Consider the following 24,530-nt stretch of genomic DNA (forward strand, 5'->3'; position numbering starts at 1 on the left):
CCCTAGTAATGCAGCCAGTCAGGATGCTCTGAATTGCGTCCCTATAGAAAGTTCTTTGGATTTGGGGACCCATGCCAAACTTCTTCAACCATCTGAGGTGAAAGAGGTGCTGCTGTGCCTTTTTCACCACACAGCTGATATGTACAGACCTCGTGAGATCCTCAGTGATGTGTATGCCAAGGAACTTAAAGCTGTTCACCCTCTCAACCCCAGATCCATTGATGTCAATAGGGGTTAGCCTGTCTCCAATCCTCCTGTGGCCCACAACCAGCTCCTTTGTTTTTGCAACATTAAGGGAGAGGTTGTTTTCTTGACAACACTGTGTCAGACTCTTCACTTAAATTATCTTGATTATGAATTGCAACAAATGAACGAGCCATTAACTCAACCCTCTCTGTTTCAGTAACAATTGTATTACCTTCTTTAATCAATACTGGAATGTTATTAGCCCTATGAATGCCATTTTTTTAAACATTCCCCAAGCATCTCCAAGATTAATACCCCTTCCAATATTATCATAAGATGACCTCCAGTAAACCTTTATTGCAACCTTCACTATCTTCCTCACCTCGGCCTGTGCCCTTTTATACTTAACAAGGTCACTCGCAGACTGATACTTTCCTAAACGCTTTATTTCTCTCCCTAATTGCCTCTGTACTCTCTTCAGTCCACCATGGTACAGCCTTTCTCCTATTAATGCCCCTTTTAATTGGAATCACTTCCACTGCAGTTTTATGAATGATGTGACATCACCTTTCATTGCAGAAATCCACGTTATCCTCAACATTCAGCCCTGATAGATGTTCATCACATAAAACCTTAAACCTTTCCCAATTTTCTTTACCAGAATTCCACCTCCTAAAAGTGTCCTCCTACCCCCTATATAAATCCAAACCCAAGCTTATAAATACAGGAAAATGATCACTCCCCAATGTTTCATCTCCCATGACATTTCACTCACTCACTCCAGCCAGAATGTTCAAAACTAAAGTCAAATCTGTAGCAGTTTCAGAACCATTATGAACATTAAATCTCATGCTGCTCCCATCATTAAGACACACAAGACAGACAATAGGTGCCGGAGCAGGCCATTCGGCCCTTTGAGCCAGCACCGCCATTCAATGTGATCATGGCTGATCATCCACAATCAGTACCCCGTTCATGCCTTCTCCCCACATCCCTTGACTCCGCTATCTTTAAGAGCTCTATCTAACTCTTTCTTGAAAGCATCCAGAGAATTGGCTTCCACTGCTTTCTGAGGCAGAGCATTCCACAGATCCACAACTCCCTGGGTGAAAAAGTTTTTCCTCAACTCCGTTCTAAATGGCCTACCCCTTATTCTTAAACTGTGGCCTCTGGTTCTGGACTCCCCCAACATCAGGAACATGTTTCCTGCCTCTAGTGTGTCCAATCCCTTAATAATCGTGTATGTTTCAATCAGATCCCCTCTCATCCTTCTAAATTCCAGTGTATACAAGCCCAGTCACTCCAATCTTTCAACATATGACAGTCCCGCCATCCCGGGAATTAACCTCGTGAACCTACGCTGCACTCCCTCAATAGCAAGAATGTCCTTCCTCAAATTTGAAGACCAAAACTGAACACAATACTCCAGGTGTGGGCTTACCAGGGCCCTGTACAACTGCAGAAGGACCTCTGCTTCTATACTCAACTCCCCTTGTTATGAAGGCCAACATGCCATTAGCTTTCTTCACTGCCTGCTGTACCTGCAAGCTTACTTTCAGTGACGGATGAACTAGGACACCTAGATCTCATTGTACTTCCCCTTTTCCTAACTTGACACCATTCAGATAGTAATCTGCCTTCCTGTTCTTGCCACTAAAGTGGATAACTTCACATTTATCCACATTAAACTGCATCTGCCATGCATCTGCCCACTCACCCAACCTGTCCAAGTCACCCTGCATTCTCATAACATCCTCCTCATATTTCACACTGCCACCCAGCTTTGTGTCATCTGCAAATCTGCTAATGTTACTTTTAATCCCTTCATCTAAATCATTAATGTATATTGTAAATAGCTGCAGTCCCAGCACCGAGCCTTGCGGTACCCCACTAGTCACTGCCTGCCATTCTGAAAAGGACCCATTAATCCCTACTCTTTGTCTCCTGTCTGCCAACCAATTTTCTATACATGTCAGTACCCTACCCCCAATACTATGTGCTCTAATTTTGCCCACTAATCTGCTATGTGGGACTTTCTCAAAGGCTTTCTGAAAGTCCAGGTACACTACATCCACTGGCTCTCCCTTGTCCATTTTCATAGTTACACCCTCATGTGATAAACTATGTATACCTGTCTGGACACGCCCCTCTACTGACTGCTCCTGTGGCTCCTCCCACAGACCCCTGTGGACTCACCCCTCTGCTGACTGCTCCTGTGGCTCCTCCCACAGACCCCTGTGGACACGCCCCCCTGCTGACTGCTCCTGTGGCTCCTCCCACAGACCCCTGTGGACACGCCCCTCCTGCTGACTGCTCCTGTGGCTCCTCCCACAGACCCCTGTGGACATGCCCCTCTACTGACTGCTCCTGTGGCTCCTCCCACAGACCCCTGTGGACACGCCCTCCTGCTGACTGCTCCTGTGGCTCCTCCCACAGACCCCTTGGACACGCCCCTCCGCTGGCTGCTCCTGTGGCTCCTCCCACAGACCCCTGTGGACACGCCCCCCTGCTGACTGCTCCTGTGGCTCCTCCCACAGACCCCTGTGGACACACCCCCCTGCTGACTGCTCCTGTGGCTCCTCCCACAGACCCCTGTGGACACGCCCCTCCTGCTGACTGCTCCTGTGGCTCCTCCCACAGACCCCTGTGGACACGCCCCTCCTGCTGACTGCTCCTGTGGCTCCTCCCACAGACCCCTGTGGACACACCCCCCTGCTGACTGCTCCTGTGGCTCCTCCCACAGACCCCTGTGGACACGCCCCTCCTGCTGACTGCTCCTGTGGCTCCTCCCACAGACCCCTGTGGACACGCCCCTCCTGCTGACTGCTCCTGTGGCTCCTCCCACAGACCCCTTGGACACGCCCCTCCGCTGACTGCTCCTGTGGCTCCTCCCACAGACCCCTGTGGACACGCCCCCTGCTGACTGCTCCTGTGGCTCCTCCCACAGACCCCTGTGGACACGCCCTCCTGCTGACTGCTCCTGTGGCTCCTCCCACAGACCCCTGTATAAAGGCGATTGGGGCACTGCTCCTCCCTCAGTCTTCAACATGGTCGTGCTCCCTTTTCGCTGTTAATAAAAGCCTATCGTTCACTTCCCGTCTCCTAGAGTTATTGATGGTGCATCACCTCAAAAAACAAAGATGTCAAATATCTAAAAATTCTTCCACAATCAAACCATTATTCTGTGAACAACCCCACAGTGAACCATGTGCATTAAAATCCCTACACCATACAACCCTTAGTGAGCTGGAGCTATATATGCTTTCCAGTAAATCAATCGAGAGCTTTTTGCAAGGGTGATAAAAATTGCCACTTTAATACCCCACCTGTTGAATCAAAAACCTGCAAGTGCCTCATTTACATCTACAGCTCTATGTCCTATCCCTTTCCTTATAAAACTTGCAACACCACCCCCTCTACCAACTAATCTATCATGCTTAATATAATCCTGCAAGAGAAAACTTACATGTGGTAACAACCAGGTTTCCTGAATACATATAACATCAGGAGGATTTAATACTTCAGAAACAAACTTCTTAAAGTCTTGACCATTGGAAATCAGGCTTCTTGCATTCCACTGCAATATTCTGATGCCCAGTATGTACCTTCACAAAGGAGACTGAAATACAGATCCACCCATCAGAGCTTCATTTACAGCTTCCTACATAGCACCTGTTATACACAGATACTTTCCAACATCTTCCACAATAATTTTAATTTTCTCAGTACAAGTAGCTGTCTGAGCAGAAGAATTCACCACATCCATTATGAACATCACAAACTTCATTTTATCGACTAGTAAAGTATATTTAGTAAGAGTAGTATGATGCTAACATACAGCCTATAACTTCACAATCAGTTCTCTGACTGGTAATACTTTATCAATGTTTGGTTTAACTTTTTGCAGAGACTTTGCATAAGACACACCTAACTTACTTTAACCTGTTGAAATTTAGCTGCCGCCTTAAGCACTTCACATCCTCTATAAGCTGCACTATGTTCTCATCTGCAATTACAACAATTACGCCTTTGCAATCTTCATATTTATGTTCCCCACCCACCACACTTACTACATTTTAGTTTCCCATGGGATACAGCTGCCACATGCCCAAAACCTCTGACATTTCTAACATCTAAGCAGGGTTGGAATATAAGCTCGAACATTATAATTAACATACTCCAAATTAACTTTGTCAGGGGGCTTCGCTTCATCAAAACATATCAATATAGAAAAACTATCCATCCTTTCCTCATTTCTGACTACTTGCAATCTCTTTACCTCCGTAACCTTGCCTCCCAATAAATGAGATTTAACCTCTTCTATCAATTGTGTCAGACAGAGTGGTCAGCAGCACTGGGGCTCAACAGGAGACTGTCCTGTCTCCCTTTCTCTTCACCATCTACACCTCGGACTTCAACTACTGCACAGAGTCTTGCCATCTTCAGAAGTTTTCTGATGACTCTGCCATAGTTGGATGCATCAGCAAGGGAGATGAGGCAGAGTATTGGGCTACGGTGGGAAACTTTGTCACATGGTGTGAGCAGAATCATCTGCAGCTTAATGTGAAAAAGACTAAGGAGCTGGTGGTGGACCTGAGGAGGGCTAAGGCACCGGTGACCCCTGTTTCCATCCAAGGGTCAGTGTGGACATGGTGGAGGATTACAAATACCTGGGGATACGAATTGAGAATAAACTGGACTGGTCAAAGAACACTGAGGCTGTCTACAAGAAGGGTCAGAGCCGTCTCTACTTTGAGGAGTCTGAGGTCCTTTAACATCTGCTGGATGATGCTGAGGATGTTCTACGAGGTTGTGGTGGCCAGTGCTATCATGTTTGCTGTTGTGTGCTGGGGCAGTAGGCTGAGGGTAGCAGACACCAACAGAATCAACAAACTCATTCGTAAGGCCAGTGATGTTGTGGGGGTGGAACTGGACTCTCTGACAGTGGTGTCTGAAAAGAGGATGCTGTCCAAGTTGCATGCCATCTTGGACAATGTCTCCTATCCACTCCATAATGTATTGGTTAGGCACAGGAGTACATTCAGCCAGAGACTCATTCCACCGAGATGCAACACTGAGCATCATAGGAAGTCATTTCTGCCTTTGGCCATCAAACTTTACAACTCCTCCCTCGGAGTGTCAGACACCCTGAGCCAATAGGCTGGTCCTGGACTTATTTTCACTTTGAATAATTTACTTATTATTATTTAATTATTTATGGTTTTATATTGCTATATTTCTACACTATTCTTGGTTGCTGCAACTGTAACAAAACCCAATTTCCCTTGGGATCAATAAAATACGTCTGTCTGTCTGTCAAAATCTCCACCGGAACACCTGATATAACACCTCTAACACCTCTATTTTTATTAGACAAAATAGATACTGTACTATCTTTCTGCAAAGTAGTCTTCAATCGTAATGCTTTCTCACTGCTTTTTACCCTTACAAACGATTAACACTTTCCCTCCTCCTAAAGTACGTGCTCAATCTATATTTCCTATGGCCGCTTTTAGCTCTGTAGATTATTTAATAGTATTGATGGAAGGTGACTGTTCTGGTTCATATTTAAACAATACCTTGAAGACTTAGTTCCTTTTTTTCAAAATATCCATTCCTTCCTCTCCATTGCTTGAAATCGTTCCAATATTATGTTTCTTTTTCAGTTTTCCATATCTGAATTCAACTTCCTTCCAACCTCTGGAATGTTCTGCCACAGACTGTGGTAGAGGCCAAGTCCGTGCGTATATTTAAGGTGGAAGTTGATCATTTCCTGAGCTGTTAAGGCATCAAAAGATATGACGAGAAAGCAAGTATATGGAGTTGAGTGGAATCCGGGATCAGCCATGATGGAATGGCGGAGCATACTTGATGGGCTGAATGGCCTAATTCTGATCCTATGTCTTATGGTCATGTGGTGAGTTTCCTCTGAGTGTTCTGGTTTTCTCCCACACTTAAAAGACATACCTGTTGGTAGGTTAACACATACAAACACACTGGAGGAACTCAGCAGGTTGGGCAGCATCCATGGAAACGAGCAGTCAACGTTTTGGGCCGAGACCCTTCGTCAGGACTGAAGAAGGAGGGGGCAGGAGCCCTATAAAGAAGGTGGGGGGAGGGTGGAAGGTGCCAGGTGAAAAACCAATCAGAGGAAAGATCAAGGGGTGGGGGATGGTAAGCAGGGAGGGGATAGGCAGGAGAGGTGAAGAAGGAATGTAAGGGGAAAGCACTATGGGTAGTAGAAGAAGGCAGAATCATGAGAGAGGTGATAGGCAGCTGGAAGAGGAGGCAGAGTGAAAGTGGGATGGGGGAAAGGAGAGGGAGGGAATTACTGGAAGTTGGAGAATTCAATGTTCATACCAAGGGGCTGGAGACTACCCAAACGGTATATGAGGTGTTGCTCCTCCAACCTGAGTTTGGCCTCATCATGGCAGTACAGGAGCAACACCTCATATACCGTCTGGGTAGTCTCCAGCCCCTTGGTATGAACATTGAATTCTCCAACTTCCAGGAATTCTCTCCCTCTCCCTTCCACCATCCCACTTTCACTCTGCCTCTTCCAGCTGCCTATCACCTCTCTCATGATTCTGCCTTCTTCTACTACCCATAGTGCTTTCCCCTTACATTTCTTCTTCACCTCTCCTGCCTATCCCCTCCCTGCTTCCCCTCCCCCACCCCTTGATCTTTCCTCTGATTGGTTTTTCACCTGGCACCTACCAGCCTTCTCCTTCCCACCTTCTTTATAGGGCCCCTGCCCCCTCCTTCTTCAGTCCTGTTGAAGGGTCTCGGCCCAAAACGTTGACTGCTCGTTTCCACGGATGCTGCCCGACCTGCTGAGTTCCTCCAGCGTGTTTGTACGTGTTGATTTGACCACAGCATCTGCAGTGTACTTTGTGGTTCCTGTTGGTAGGTTGATTGGTCATTGTCAATTGTCCTGTGATTAGACTAGGGTTAAATCGATGGGTTGCTGGTTGGGCTGAAATGGCTTGTTCCGTGTTGTATCTCTAAATAAAATAATCAGCTCCGCTCAGTGACATTCTTACAGCTTGAATCTGAACTGAATTGACACTGCAGTGTAGTTGATAATCGGGCTGTGGAAAGTAATGAGCAAAGCAATGAAGCAGCAACATTCGCTCAACCACCCATTGACATCCAAGTGCTTTGACATTTGATCCACTCCAGCTGCTAATCCTATTTAAATTCACTTGGCATTTACAAGTGCATCTCTTGAGATCAACGGTTTCAGGAAGTTCCTCCAGCTCTACACCAGCCTTGGAGAGAAGGTGTGGTGACACAGGCCATAAAGAGGTGCAAAGGAAGCTGGCACAGTGTCCCTTCATCTGTGTGCTTTGGTGGCACTACACTCTCACACCTTGTAATCTCTGGGTGCAGGAACACAGCATAGCCCACTACAAAAGGGACATATTCCAGTCAAACATCAGTGGCAATGAGATCAACCACAAGACATAGGAGCAGAATTAGGCCATTCAGCCCACTGAGTCTGCACTACTATTCCATCATGCCTGATTTATTGTCCCTCTCAACCCTATTTTCCCACCTTCTTAATGGTTTTATGAAAGATCATTACTAATGCCTGCACAGTCTCTTCTGCTATCTCATTCAGAACCCTGGGCGTTGTCCATCAGATACAAGTGCATATCTACCTTCAGAATTTCAGTTTCCCAAGTAATAGCAATGACATCACCTCTGCCCCGACACTCTCACATTTCTGACATTCTGCCAGTCTTCCACAGTGAAGACTGATACGAAATTCTTATTAAGTTCCTCTGTAATTTATTTGTTCCCCTTTAGTAGACCCAGTGGTCCAATGTCCACTCCCTGTCATGTTTGTTAAGCACAGCTGGAGCTGCAGGTGATCCAACCGCCTTGATCACGGTTACTTTGACACTGAAACTTCCCATAACCCTGGTAACTGTGGCTGCTACCAGAGAGTATCATGTCTCCCCATCACTCAGTAACCGAGCCGGTTGGAGTTGGTGGAGGGGACGCACTCTCAGATCCACCTGTATGGCATTACCTTTTCTGCAGACACTCCTTCTTGTCCACGGAGCCCAGACTCTGAAAAAGACAAATAAACGAGTGGTCATCACACAACACAGACACGGTGCAGCGTAACACACACCCCTCCCTGTAGCCCAATGCAGGACCCTCTCTGCAGCATAACACAGGACCCACCCTGTGGCGCGACACGGGGCTCTCCATGTGGCATAACTCAAGACCGTCCCTGCAGCATAACACAGGGCCTTCCATGAGGAGTAACATAGGACCATCCCTGTGCCATAACACAGGACCCTCACTCTGGCATAACACAGGACCCTCACTCTGGCATAACACAGGGCCCTCACTCTGGCATAACACAGGGCCCTCACTCTGGCATAACACAGGGCCCTCACTCTGGCATAACACAGGGCCCTCACTCTGGCATAACACAGGACCCTCACTCTGGCATAACACAGGGCCCTCACTCTGGCATAACACAGGGCCCTCACTCTGGCATAACACAGGGCCCTCACTGCGGCCGAATGCAGGAAGCTCCCAGCATACAAACGTAGGCTCCTCCCTTCTCACCATCCCTCATCTCCAAATGTTTATGCTCAGTAAGGGTGGTGATGCAGGAGCTGCATTTCAAGGGTTAACAGCAGGCACTAAAGGAGAGTTAGCGATATCTGTAGTAACCTGTACACCTCTATCAGGTCACCTCTCATCCTCCGTCGCTCCAAGGAGAAAAGGCTAAGTTCACTCAACTTATTCTCATAAGGCATGCTCCCCAATCCAGGCAACACCCTTGTAAATCTCCTCTGCACCCTTTCTATTGTTTCCACATCCTTCCTGTCGTGAGGTGACCTGAACTGAGCACAGTACTCCAAGTGGGGTCTGACCAGGGTCCTATATAGCTGTAACATTACCTCTCAGCTCCTAAACTCAATCCCATGATTGATGAAGGCCAATGCACTGTATGCAACCTGCGAAGCAGCTTTGATTGTCCTATGGACTCAGACTCGAAGATCTCTCTGATCCTCCACACTGCCAAGAGTCTTACCATTAATACTATTAAACTGTCATCATATTTGATCTACCAAAATGTATCACCTCACACTTTTCTGAGTTGAAATCCATCTGCCACTTCTCAGCCCAGTTTTGCATCCTATCAATGTCCCACTATAACTTTTGACAGCCCTCCACACTATCCACAACACCTCCAACCTTTGTGTCATCAGAAAATTTGCTAACCCATCCCTCCACTTCCTTATCCAGGTCATTCATTAAAATTGCGAAGAAAAGGGTCCCAGAACAGATCCCTGAGGCACACCACTGGTCTCCAACCTCCATGCAGAATATGACCTGTCTACAACCACTCTTTGTCTTCTGTGAGCAAGCCAGTTCTGGATCCACAAAGCAAGGTCCCCTTCGATCCCATGCCTCCTTACTTTCTCAATAAGCCTGGCATAGGGTACCTTATCAAATGCCTTGCTGAAATCCATATACACTACATCTACTGCTCTACCTTTATGAATGTGGTTAGTCACATCTTCAAAAAAATTCAGTCAGGCTTATAAGGCATGACCTGGCTTTGACAAAGCCATGCTGACTATTCCTAATCATATTATGTCTCTCCAAATGTTCATAAATCCTGCCTCTCAAGATCTTCTCCATCAACTTACCAACCACTGAAGTAAGACTCACTGATCTATAATTTCCTAGGATATCTCTACTCCCTTTCTTGAATAAGGGAACAACATCTGCAACCTTGCAATCCTCCGGAACCTCTCCCAAGTCCTCTTGAAACAAGAGCAAACGTCGTATTTGCCTTCCTTATCACAGACTCAACCTGAAAATTAACCTTTAGGGAATCCTACACAAGCACTCCCAAGTTCCTTTATGTTTCAATTTTTTGTATTTTCTCTCTGTTAGAAAATAGTCAACCTTTTCATTTCTTCTGCCAAAGTGCATGTCTATATACTTCCCAACACTGTATTCTACCTGTCATTTCTTGGTCCATTCTCCTAATCTGTCTAGTCCTCCTGTAGTCTCTTAACTTCCTCAAAACTACCTGCCCCTCCACTTATGTTCGTATCTACTGCAAACTTTGAAAGGTTCAAATGGTCAAAGGTTCAATTTAATGTCAGCTATAACCTTTCCTTTTGGTACAGGTCATAGTACTGTCCTGTAGAGATCCCAATGATCCAGAACTCTGACCCCATGCCCCTGCACCAGTTCATCAGCCACACATTCATCTGCCAAATCACCCTCACTGGTGTGGCACAGGCAGCAATCCAGATATTATTATCCTGGAGTTCCTGCTTTTCAGTTTTCTGCCTAACTCCCTATATTTTCTCTTCAGGACCTCCTCCCTTTCCCTACCTATGTCATTAGTACCCATACGGACCAACACTTCCAGCTGTTTAAAGACATTTTCAATCTCATTGCTACAGTCAGAAGTTCCCACCTGCTTTTACCAGTGCCCAAGAAGAGTAGAGTGAGGTGGCTTAACAACTATCGTCCAATAGCACTCACATCTATGGTGATTGAGTGCTTTGAGAGGTTGGTTATGGCTAGAATTAGCTCTCATCTCAGTAAGGACCTGGACCCACTGCAATTTGCCTTTGGCCACCATAAGTCTATGGTGGATGCAATCTCATTGGCTCGTCACCTGCCCTGGACAATACAAATACCTATGTCAGCATGTTACTTATTGACTACAGCTCAATGTTTAACACCATCATTCCTACCATTCTGATTGAAAAGCTCCAGAATCTGGGCCTCCATACCTCCCTCTGCAACTGGATCCTTAACTTCCTAACTGGAAGACCCACAACCTATGCAGATTGGAAATAACATTTCCACCTCACTGATAATTGATACTGGCAGGGGTGTGTGCTTGGCCCACTGCTCTACTCTCTCTACAATCATGACTACATGGCTAGGCACAGCTCAAATGCCATCTATAAATTTGCTGACCATACAACTATTGTTGGCAGAATTTCAGATGGTGATGAGTATAGGAGCAAAATATATCAGCTAGTTGAGTGATGTTGCATCAACAATCTTGCACTCAACGTCAATAAGACCAAAGAACTGATTTTGGTTTTCAGAAAGGGATCAGGCAAGGGAACACACATCAAGTCAAGTCAAGTCAAGTCAACTTTTATTGTCATTTCGACCATAACTGCCGGTACAGTGCATAGTAAAAATGAGACAACGTTTTTCAGGACCATGGTTTACATGACACAGTATAAAAAATTAGACTGAACTACGTAATAAAAAAAACAGAGAAAGCTATACTAGACTAGATACCTACACTGGACTGCATAAAGTGCACAAAAACAGTGCAGGCATGACAATAAATAATAAACAGGACAGTAGGGCAAGGTGTCAGTCCAGGTTTCAGGTATTGAGGAGTCTGATAGCTTGGGGGAAGAAACTGTTATATAGTCTGGTCGTAAGAGCCCGAATGCTTCGGAGCCTTTTCCCAGATGGCAGGAGGGAGAAGAGTTTGTATGAGGGGTGCGTGGAGTCCTTCATAATGCTGTTTGCTTTGAGGATGCAGCGTGTAGTGTAAATGTCCGTGATGGCGGGAAGAGAGACCCCGATGATCTTCTCAGCTGACCTCACTATCCGCTGCAGGGTCTTGCGATCTGAGATGGTGCAATTTCTGAACCAGGCAGTGATACAGCTGCTCAAGATGCTCTCAATACAACCCCTGTAGAATGTGATGAGGATGGGGGGTGGGAAATGGACTTTCCTCAGCCTTCGCAGAAAGTAGAGATGCTGCTGGGCTTTCTTTGCTATGGAGCTGGTGTTGAGGGACCAGGTGAGATTCTCCGCCAGGTGAACACCAAGAAATTTGGTGCTGTTTACGATCTCTACCGAGGAGCCGTCGATGTTCAGCGGGGAGTAGTCGCTCTGTACCCTCCTGAAGTCAACAACCATCTCTTTTGTTTTGTTCACATTAAGAGACAGGTTGTTGGCTCTGCACCAGTCTGTTAGCCGCTGCACCTCCTCTCTGTGAGTTGACTCGTTGTTCTTGCTGATGAGACCCACCACAGTCGTATCATTGGCAAACTTGATGATGTGATTCGAGCTGTGTGTTGCAGCACAGTCATGGGTCAGCAGAGTGAACAGCAGTGGACTGAGCACACAGCCCTGGGGAGCCCCCGTGCTCAGTGTGATGGTGTTGGAGATGCTGCTCCCGATCCGGACTGACTGAGATCTCCCAGTCAGGAAGTCTAGGATCCAGTTGCAGAGGGAGGTGTTCAGGCCCAGTAGGCTCAGCTTTCCAATCAGTTTCTGAGGGACGATTGTGTTGAATGCTGAACTGAAGTCTATGAACAGCATTCGAACGTACGTGTCTTTTTTGTCCAGGTGGGTTAGGGCCGGGTGGAGGGTGGTGGCAATGACGTCATCTGTTGAGCGGTTGGACGGTACGCAAACTGCAGGGGGTCCAGTGAGGGGGGCAGGTGGGTCTTGATATGCCTCATGACGAGCCTCTCGAAACACTTCATGATGATGGATGTGAGTGCAATGGGACAGTAGTCATTGAGGCAGGACACTGAAGACTTCTTCGGCACGGGGATGATGGTGGTGGCCTCGAAGCATGTTGGAACGGTGGTGCTGCTCAGGGAGATGTTGAAGATGTCAGTGAGGACATCTGCTAGCTGGTCTGCACATCCTCTGAGCACTCTACCAGGAATGTTGTCTGGTCCAGCAGCCTTCCGTGGGTTGACCCTGCACAGGATTCTTCTCACATCGGCCATGGTGAGACACAGCACCTGGTCATTTGTAGGAGGGGTGGATTTCCTCGCTGCCACGTCATTTTCTGCCTCAAACCGGGCGTAGAAGTTATTCAGAGCATTTGGGAGGGAGGCATCACCCGCACAGTCAGGTGATGTTGTCCTGTAATTGGTGATGTCCTGGATGCCCTTCCACATGCGCCACGTGTCGCTGCTGTCCTGGAAGTGGCTGTGGATTAGCTGGGCGTGTGCACTGTTACGAATGTGCCACAACTCTGAGGGGCCGAAGAGTACAAAGTAGCCCCCTCCTTTTTGAGAATCGCAAGATCGCTATTAATTCGGGTCTGAGACCCAGGAAATGAGAGAGAATCCTCAAGGTTTTTGGAATGTGTCCTGGCCCCTCAGCGAAACAAAGCCACGGATAACGGCCATTGTCTCTTGGAGACGGAATTGTGTATTGAGTACTGTACTATTCATTGAAGCCCTCAGGGGATGACCAGAGTGAGCTGGTTGAGGGATTGCATCATCCCAACCTGATTGACATCTGAGACCCCGTGAGTAAGGATAAAAGAGGGTCTGGGGAACAATCCCTTTAGATGCACCAGGAGAAACACTGGAAATCCAGTGACAGCGTTTTATAGCAAAAGCCGGTGGAGGGCTCGCGTGCGTCCTTTCCCGTTGCCTGGGATTGGGGCCTTACCACAGAAGAACGACTTAGCTAAAGAAGAGGCCACCAACGAAATTTCGAAGGATCGACATCATAAAAAGGAAAAGCTGGCAAGTTTCTCAAAACTCTCTCTTGACTCCAACCAAAGGCTGCAGCCTGCATGAACTGAGTGACTTTTATATTTCCATCGGACAATACATTATCCCCTAGACAACGATAGAGCTATTTCTTATTGATTATTATTATACCCGCACTTTTAGAGTTAGTATTGACAACGTATATTATCTGTATGTTTGCATTGATATTATTTTTGTGTATTTTTACCAATAAATACTGTTAAAGATAGTACCATCAGACTTCAACGGACCTCTCTATCTTTGCTGGTAAGTGACCCAGTTGTGGGGTTCGTAACAGCACGCTTTGCCCCTCTGATGGCCTGGGACAGTTTGGCCCTTGCTGTTGTTAGAGCTGCCTTGTCACCTGCTCTGAAGGCAGAGTCAAGGGTCCTCAGCAGCGCACGAACCTCTGCGGTCATCCATGGCTTCTGGTTGGCACTATAGTGATGGTCCTGGACAGAGTAACATCATCAATGCACTTGCAGATGTAGCTGGTCACTGATGCTGTGTACTCTAAGTTGGTAGAGTTGCCATTGGTTGCAGCTTCCCTGAACATGTGCCAGTCAGTGTGCTCAAAGCAGTCTTGAAGAGCAGAGATGGCTCCTGCTGGCCAGGTTTTCACCTGCTTCTGAACTGGTCTGGAGCGTCTGACCAGCGGTCTGTATGCTGGGATTAGCATAACCGAGATGTGGTCTGAGTATCCGAGGTCGGGGTGGGGCTCTGCCCGGTACGCATCGGGGATGTTTGTGTAAACCAGGTTCAACGCTTTCTCCCCCCTCGTTGCAAAGTCCACATACTGATGGAATTTGGGGAGCACTGACAAGGTTCGCATGGTTAAAATCACCGGCGACAATAAACAGTCCAACAGGGTGTGTGTTCTGCAGTTCGCTAATAGCCCCGTACAGTTCATGGAGCGTCTCCTTAGCATTAGCGCTGGGGGAATGTAGACACTGAATATAAGGACAGAGGTGAATTCCCGTGGCAAATAAAATGGTCTGCATCTAACAGCCACGAACTCCACTAGCGATGAGCAGTGTCTGGAAACCAGCACAGAGTTCTTCACCATTCCGTATTGATGTAAACACAGACACCACCACCACGATTCTTACCGGAGAGAGCTGCGTCCCTGTCCACTCGAAACAAGGCGAGCCCGTCCAGCTGAACGGCAGCGTCCGAAATCCCCTCAGTGAGCCATGTCTCTGTGAAGACATAACGCGGAGCAAACTCTGTAGTCCCGCCGAGTATTTCGTTGTAATCCATTTTATTGTCCAGGGAGCGGACACTGGAGAGCAGAATGGATGGGAGAGCCGGCCGGCTAGGGTTTGCTTTTTGCCTGGCACGGACCCCTGCCCGTTTACCTCGCTTCCGCTTCCTCACACATTCTCCATCTCCGGCTCCCAGCATCAGGCAAGTCCGAGGATTGTAGGCCCGTTCCCCTCAGCAAGCCGACGTCGCGTAATTCAGCCAGCAGATCTTTGTGAAGGTTTGTTTTTGGACGATCTCTGTATTGTAGTAGTATCTGGCGATGGTAGATAGCCGCTCTGTTATCCATGTGCCCTAATCGAAAATTGTGTATCAAACTTAAAATAGAAAATTAAATTAAAGTAAGACCAGGTCTGAAAGGCCGCTGCTGCCGTGCGGTCTCATGGGTCATCAGTCCTCGTAGAGGGACCAGCAGTGGAAAGACAGTAATTTCAAGGACCTGGGTGTCAGTATCTCTGAGGATCTAACCTGGACACAACATATTAATACAAAGAAGGCATTGACAGTGGCTCTATTTCATTAGGAGTTTGAGGAGATTTGGTATGTACTGCGGAGAGCATTCTAACTGGCTACAACACCAACTGGCATGGGTGTGGGGGGTGTGGTGGAGGGCTACTGCACAGGATCGAAATAAACTGCAGAGAGTTGTAAACTTAGTCAACACCATCATGGACACTAGACTTCATAGTATCCAGCACAAATTCAAGAATGATGCTTCAAAAAGATGGCATCCATCATTAACGACCCCCATCACCTAGGTCATGCCTTGTTCTCATTGCTACCATCAAGGAGGAGGTACAGAAGCCTGAAGGCACACACTCAAAGTTTCAGGAATAGCTTCTTTCCTTGTGCCATCCGATTTCAGAATGTACATTGAAACCCTGAACACTACTTCGCTCTATATATATATATATATATATATACACACACACATACATACATACACACATACATCACATATATATGTGTGTATATATACACTCATACATCACATATATATGTGTGTATATATACACTCACACATACACTTGCAGTAATTTGCATTTTTTTCTATTGTGTATTGTGTTGTGCACACACACACAGAAATTCCCACACTGACAGGTGAACACTACCTCTCGTTTTTTACAATGTATTTCAATGATTTCAACAAATTTTAAGACATATGACAGAAATATCAAACCTGAATTTTATTCTCAACAACAGACACACATGGCTCTAGTTACACCAACAGCAGCAGCATCTTGTTAGCTGTGCTGCCACCACTGACAGGTGTGCACACACACGCACACAAATGAACATACACACACACAGTCATGCAAACACACACACGCATTCACACAAAGACAAACACACACACACACACAAACGCACACATACCTCACACAGTTTCAAGCTGAGGTATCATGTGTACTAATGAAGGGACTCCTCCACAGCTCGCTGCCTCAGTGTGGGTGGGGGCTTGACTGACTACAGCAGGGTAGTACAGAGCTGAGTGGATGTCACGGAATATCTCACTATCCACAGCACGGTAGAACTTACCCTTTCCGCCCCAACAGCAGGTGCATTCCCCCGCCCCTCTGTTGTATTTTGACTAGGGTTGCCAGGAGATAACTCCAGCCAATGGTGAGTGCCAGTGGCTCTCAAGAATAGCAGGCCCTGTGAGAGCAGCTCAGTCACACACACTCACTCACAGCTCAGTCTCACTCACTCTCACTCTCAGCTCAGTATCACTCACTCTCACTCTCAGCTCAGTCTCACTCACTCTCACTCCCAGCTCAGTATCACTCACTCTCACTCCCAGCTCGGTCTCACTCACTTTCACTCTCAGCTCGGTCTCACTCACTTTCACTCTCAGCTCGGTCTCTCACACACTCTCACTCTCAGCTCAGTCTCACTCACTTTCACTCTCAGCTCGGTCTCTCACACACTCTCACTCTCAGCTCAGTCTCACTCACTTTCACTCTCAGCTCGGTCTCACTCACTCTCACTCCCAGCTCAGTCTCACTCACTCTCACTCCCAGCTCGGTCTGACACACTCTCACTCCCAGCTCAGTCTCACTCGCTCTCACTCCCAGCTCGGTCTGACACACTCTCACTCCCAGCTCAGTCTCACTCACTCTCACTCCCAGCTCAGTCTCACTCGCTCTCACTCCCAGCTCGGTCTGACACACTCTCACTCCCAGCTCGGTCTCACTCACTCTCACTCTCAGCTCGGTCTCACTCACTCTCACTCCCAGCTCAGTCTCACTCACTCTCACTCTCAGCTCGGTCTCACTCACTCTCACTCCCAGCTCGGTCTCTCACACTCTCACTCTCAGCTCGGTCTCTCACACACTCTCACTCTCAGCTCAGTCTCTCACTCACTCTCACTCACAGCTCAGTCTCACTCACTCTCAGCTCGGTCTCTCACACTCTCACTCTCAGCTCGGTCTCTCTCACACTCTCTCTCAGCTCAGTCTCACTCACTCTCACACCCAGCTCGGTCTGACACACTTTCACTCCCAGCTCGGTCTCACTCAGTCTCACTCTCAGCTCAGTCTCACTCACTCTCACTCCCAGCTCGGTCTCACTCACTCTCACTCTCAGCTCAGTCTCACTCACTCTCACTCTCAGCTCGGTCTCTCACACACTCACTCCCAGCTTAGTCTCACTCACTCTCACTCTCAGCTCGGTCTCACTCCCAGCTCGGTCTCTCACACTCTCACTCTCAGCTCAGTCTCACTCACTCTCACTCCCAGCTCGGTCTGACACACTCTCACTCCCAGCTCGGTCTCACTCAGTCTCACTCTCAGCTCAGTCTCACACACTCTCACTCTCAGCTCGGTCTCTCTCACACTCTCACTCTCAGCTCGGTCTCTCTCACACTCTCACTCTCAGCTCAGTCTCACACACTCTCACTCTCAGCTCGGTCTCTCTCACACTCTCACTCTCAGCTCAGTCTCACTCACTCTCACACCCAGCTCGGTCTGACACACTTTCACTCCCAGCTCGGTCTCACTCGCTCTCACTCCCAGCTCAGTCTCACTCACTCTCACTCCCAGCTCGGTCTCACTCACTCTCACTCCCAGCTCGGTCTCACTCACTCTCACTCCCAGCTCAGTCTCACTCACTCTCACTCCCAGCTCGGTCTGACACACTCTCACTCCCAGCTCAGTCTCACTCGCTCTCACTCCCAGCTCGGTCTGACACACTCTCACTCCCAGCTCAGTCTCACTCACTCTCACTCCCAGCTCAGTCTCACTCACTCTCACTCTCAGCTCAGTCTCACTCGCTCTCACTCCCAGCTCGGTCTCACACACTCTCACTCTCAGCTCGGTCTCTCACACACTCTCACTCTCAGCTCAGTCTCACTCACTTTCACTCTCAGCTCAGTCTCACTCACTTTCACTCTCAGCTCGGTCTCTCACACACTCTCACTCTCAGCTCAGTCTCACTCACTTTCACTCTCAGCTCGGTCTCACACACTCTCACTCTCAGCTCGGTCTCTCACACACTCTCACTCTCAGCTCAGTCTCACTCACTTTCACTCTCAGCTCAGTCTCACTCAGTCTCACTCTCAGCTCGGTCTCTCACACACTCACTCCCAGCTTAGTCTCACTCACTCTCACTCTCAGCTCGGTCTCACTCAGTCTCACTCCCAGCTCGGTCTGACACACTCTCACTCCCAGCTCGGTCTCACTCAGTCTCACTCTCAGCTCAGTCTCACACACTCTCACTCTCAGCTCGGTCTCTCTCACACTCTCACTCTCAGCTCGGTCTCTCTCACACTCTCACTCTCAGCTCAGTCTCACACTCACTCTCAGCTCGGTCTCTCTCACACTCTCACTCTCAGCTCAGTCTCACTCACTCTCACACCCAGCTCGGTCTGACACACTTTCACTCCCAGCTCGGTCTCACTCGCTCTCACTCCCAGCTCAGTCTCACTCACTCTCACTCCCAGCTCGGTCTCACTCACTCTCACTCCCAGCTCGGTCTCACTCACTCTCACTCCCAGCTCAGTCTCACTCACTCTCACTCCCAGCTCGGTCTGACACACTCTCACTCCCAGCTCAGTCTCACTCGCTCTCACTCCCAGCTCGGTCTGACACACTCTCACTCCCAGCTCAGTCTCACTCACTCTCACTCCCAGCTCAGTCTCACTCGCTCTCACTCCCAGCTCGGTCTGACACACTCTCACTCCCAGCTCGGTCTCACTCACTCTCACTCTCAGCTCGGTCTCACTCACTCTCACTCCCAGCTCAGTCTCACTCACTCTCACTCTCAGCTCGGTCTCACTCACTCTCACTCCCAGCTCGGTCTCTCACACTCTCACTCTCAGCTCGGTCTCTCACACACTCTCACTCTCAGCTCAGTCTCTCACTCACTCTCACTCACAGCTCAGTCTCACTCACTCTCAGCTCGGTCTCTCACACTCTCACTCTCAGCTCGGTCTCTCTCACACTCTCTCTCAGCTCAGTCTCACTCACTCTCACACCCAGCTCGGTCTGACACACTTTCACTCCCAGCTCGGTCTCACTCAGTCTCACTCTCAGCTCAGTCTCACTCACTCTCACTCCCAGCTCGGTCTCACTCACTCTCACTCTCAGCTCAGTCTCACTCACTCTCACTCCCAGCTCGGTCTCTCACTCACTCTCACTCCCAGGTCGGTCTATTACACACTCTCACTCTCAGCTCAGTCTCTCACTCACTCTCACTCCCAGCTCGGTCTCTCACTCACTCTCACTCTCAGCTCGGTCTCTCTCACACTCTCACTCTCAGCTCAGTCTCACTCACTCTCACTCCCAGCTCGGTCTGACACACTCTCACTCCCAGCTCGGTCTCACTCAGTCTCACTCTCAGCTCAGTCTCTCACACACTCTCACTCCCAGCTCGGTCTCTCACACTCTCACTCCCAGCTCGGTCTCTCACACACTCACTCTCAGCTCGGTCTCTCACACACTCAGTCCCAGCTCGGTCTCACTCACTCTCACTGTCAGCTCAGTTGCAGTTGGAATGGGATGGTTATCGGGCTGGTGTGGATTTGGGATGGTTATTTAGTTTGGGTGTGATTATGATGGTTTATCAGGTTGGGGTGTGGATGGGGAGGCCAGAGGGGAGCATTAAGATGAATTGGGAATTGATTGGAGTGGAATGGGGTTGGGTTTGGATTGGAATGGATATCATTTTGGGGTGTGGATGGGATGTCTGGGGTTTATATTTGAGATAAATTGGGAATTAAGTGGTGTACGATGGATTAGGATTGTGTTTGGTCTAGGTTTGGGATGGGTATTGGGTTGTAGCGGGATTGTGATGGATATTGTGTTGTGTGTGGTTGTGGTTGTCTGGTGGGGGTACGGTTGAGATGAAGTGGGAATTGGGTGGTGTGAAATGGGATGGGAATGCAGTAGGAGTGGGAGTGGGAAGGGTATAGGGATGAGGTGGGAGTGGGGTGTTCTGGGGTGGGGTTATGATGAGATAGGAATGGGACATGAATGGGGTGGGGGGGATTCAGATGGGTATAGGGCTGGGGAGTTCCATCTGAACTAACCATGATGACAGCAACACATGCAGAAACAGTGACTCCCCTTCAGTTCCTGAAACGGCCAGCACAAGCCTGGTCACTATCTCAGTCAACACCATGACCACTCTGATCTCATCACACTACTATCAGCTTAGCATTATTTGTCTAATTGTATTAGTTCTTGTAAAAATTGTGTATATTTTACATTTTTTTCTTGTGAATGGTGCTTGTCTGATGCTCTGTGCCTGAGATGCTGTTGGAAGTAAGTTTTTTGTTGTGCGTATACATGCATGGACTTATGCAGATGAGAATAAATTTGGCTTTGAGTTTAGTGTGAGTTTCTGCAGAGGAGATTAGTGTCACTATGGATCAGTTGGCGATTTGTGTAGAGCAGTGTTGATGAGGAGATCCACCAGGGTGTTCCCTTGGACGGAGGGCTTCAGTCAAGAGAGGCTGGGTCCGTTCTCCCAGGAGCTGAGGGTGTTAAGATGGGGCGTGCCCACTAGTTAGCATGGATGGCATGGGCCAAATGGTCTATTTCTATTCTGTAAGCTTGGTGATGTTCTGTCAATGAATGATGGGGCTGAGGGAGTACTGCAGAACAAGCCCTCAGTGTACAAGTCAAAGGATCTTCAGGGTAGCAACAGGGGTAGATGAAGTGGGATGAAGGTGTGCAACCTCAAATCCAGTCTGCACCTTACTGATCTCAGAGTGTGCCCCCTCTACAAACATGCCCACAACTCCCTCAACACCATCCCACCAGCAGCACCTGTGGATGGGGCATCAAGCACCCACTCCAATTCCATTCTGTGCAGGAGCCTCATGCCTGCTGGCCCACTCGTTGAGACTGTGCCTGGGACTTGCTTCAGCACACAAACACACACTCATTAGCTCCAGTTTTCTCCCAGATTTCAATATGTACAAATTAAGATGAGATGTTAGCGTGCTATGTTAGCGCCAGAAGAGTGGCGACTCATGCTGGCTGCTCCCGAAACATCCTTGGACCGTGTTGTCATTGACAGAAATGAGACATTTCACTGTATCCATTGATGACAAATAAACTGAATCTTTTTGTTCTATGCCCTAAACTAGGGGCATTTAAGAAATTCTTAGATAGGCAAATGGATGCTAGAAAAATAGAGGGTATGCAGGAGGGAAGCGTTAGTTCGATCTTACAGTAGGTTAATAGATCAGCACAACATCATGGGCTGAAGGGCCTGTACTGTGCTGTCATGTTCTATGTTCTGAATCTTTAATCTTAGAAGAATAGAGGGCTAGGGGTAACCCTAGGTAATTTCTAAAGTAAGTACATGTTCAGCACAGCATTGTGGGCTGAAGGGCCTGTATTGTGCTGTAGGTTTTCTATGTTTCTATGTTTTATCCACTTGGTATATGCACTACTGGAATAATTTATAGTATTTTTTATGTATTACAGTGTACTGTTGCCACAGAACAACAAATTTCACAAATTATGTCAATCATATTAAACATGATTCTGATTAGTCATAGAACCATAAAACTCTACTGCACAGAAACAGGCCCTTCAGCCCATCTAGTTTGTACTAAACCATTAAACTGCCCAGTCCTATCAACCTGCACTGGACCATAGCCCTCCATAACCCTTCCATCCATGTACCTATCCAAATTTCTTTTAAATGTTGAAATCAACCCCACATATGCTGGCAGCTTGTTTCACAGTCTCACCATCCTCTGAGTGAACTCTGTCTTTAACCTTATTTAACAACACATGTTGTTAATAAAAGATCTGATTCTGTTTCTGGTTGAGTATACTGAGATTTGCTGCCCCTCTCATTCCTCCTCGACTGGCTCATATTGCAGACCTGGGCACTGGGCAGGTCAGCCCCTCTCACACCGCGAGAGAGCAGAATGTGGGGAAGGCTTGGAAAGATTCGGTAACTCAGCAGACACGGATTACCATGTTTATGTCTGCTGACGTGGCAGAACTTCTGAGTCGCATTTCAAAGGAAACATTGCCTCGGGGTCTGTGACACAGTTATGCATGGAAAGTCAACATCTCCTAAATATTTAGCCACGAAACCAGAGTAAATCCACTTGATGAGACCGACAGTCCCCAGAATAGGAACAACATTTAAAAACAAACCAAACAAACTATAAGCATGCAAACTCAATGTTTCGAGGACAAATGAGTTGGTGAAGGAGGAAAGTGCAGTGATGGACGGTGGTGTCATCACATAAATGTCATGTCTTGAACCTGCACTGTCTACTCTGGAGATTAGCACATCCCTAGCATGATGGTCGAGACCCCTAGGGGCCAGGGAGAGGATGGTGACGGCATCGTCCTAGGGGAGGGAGAGAACTGAGACACAAGTACCAACATAGCAGCAGCATGGTAGTGAAATGGTTAATATTCAAAGTAAATTTATTATCAAAGTACATAAATGTCATCATATACAACACTGAGATTTATTTTCCTGTGGACATGTTCGAGAGAATACAGAACCATAACAGAATCAAGAAGGACCGCACCAACTTAGGCGTTCAACCAGGGTACCATTACAGTGACAGTGGGCCGGGTTCAACTGTGCCATGTCAGTGAGAAGACTATACGTTCTCCCTGTGATTGTGTGGGTTTCCTCTGGGGGCTCCAGTTTCCTCCCATATTCCAATGATATACCGGTAACAGATTTATTGGTCATGAGTGTAATTGGATAGCATGGGCTTATTGGGCCAGAAAACCATATTACCATGCGATAAAATAAAAAAACAGATGGCACAAAAATAGACTCTTAGGAACACAATGGTTTTTATCAAACACAGCACCAAATTCAACTAAATCACATCTGTCTATATGTCAAAAACACCGCTAACACCTCCTAAGGTACATCCTCCACCACTCACACCTCCTCCTCAGGTACATCCTCCACCCCTCACACCTCCTCCTCAGGAACATCCACCACCCCTCACACCTCCTCTTCAGGTACATCCACCACCCGTCACAACTCCTCCTCAGGTACATCCACCAACCCTCACACCACCTCCTCAGGTACATCCTCCACCCCTCAAACATCCTCCTCAGGCACATCCACCACCCCTCACAACTCCTCCTCAGGAACATCCTCCACCCCTCACACCTCCTCCTCAGGCACATCCTCCACCCCTCACAACTCCTCCTCAGGAACATCCTCCACCCCTCATACATCCTCCTCAGGCACATCCACCACCCCTCACACCTCCTCCTCAGGCACATCCTCCACCCCTCACACTTCCTCCTCAGGAACATCCAAAACCCCTCACAACTCCTCCTCAGGAACATCCTCCACCCCTCACACCTCCTCCTCAGGTACATCCACCACCCCTCACAACTCCTCCTCAGCAACATCCTCCACTGCTCACACCTCCTCCTCAGGGAGATCCTCCACCCCTCACACCTCCTCCTCAGGAACAACCTCCACCCCTCACAACTCCTCCTCAGGAACATCCTCCACCCCTCACAACTCCTCCTCAGGAACATCCACCACCCCTCACACCTCCTCCTCAGGCACATCATCCACCCCTCACAACTCCTCCTCAGGAACATCCACCACCCCTCACAGCTCCTCCTCAGGCACATCATCCACCCCTCACACCTCCTCCACAGGTACATCCTCTACCCCTCACAACTCCGCAGGTACATCCACCACCCCTCACAACTCCTCCTCAGGCACATCCTCCACCCCTCACACCTCCTCCTCAGGTACATCCACCACCCCTCACACCTCCTCCTCAGGCACATCCTCCACCCCTCAGACCTCCTCCTCAGGTACATCCACCACCCCTCACAACTCCTCCTCAGGTACATCCACCGCCCCTCACACCTCCTCAGGTACATCCACCACCCCTCACACCTCCTCCTCAGGCACATCCACCACCCCTCACACCTCCTCCTCAGGCACATCCTCCACCCCTCACACCTCCTCCTCAGGTACATCCTCTAACCCTCACACCTCCTCCTCAGGTACATCCTCCACCCCTCACAACACCTCCTCAGGTACATCCTCCACCCCTCACAACTCCTCAGGTACATC

The 24,530-nt window shown here is 48.3% G+C and overlaps 1 protein-coding gene across 1 annotated transcript in view; it reads right to left on the bottom strand.

Annotated features, from left to right (window-relative positions):
* The window catches only part of LOC140735216 (ankyrin-repeat and fibronectin type III domain-containing 1-like), a 422,525-nt gene that overhangs the window by 293,994 nt on the left and 104,001 nt on the right, over positions 1-24,530 (bottom strand). Inside the window, 1 exon segment of the mRNA XM_073060001.1 lies at positions 8,225-8,265. The gene's annotated coding sequence lies outside the window, so the exon portion shown is untranslated.

The sequence above is a fragment of the Hemitrygon akajei genome, chromosome 11, assembly GCF_048418815.1.
Source record: "Hemitrygon akajei chromosome 11, sHemAka1.3, whole genome shotgun sequence".
Classification (NCBI taxonomy): Eukaryota; Metazoa; Chordata; class Chondrichthyes; order Myliobatiformes; family Dasyatidae; genus Hemitrygon; species Hemitrygon akajei.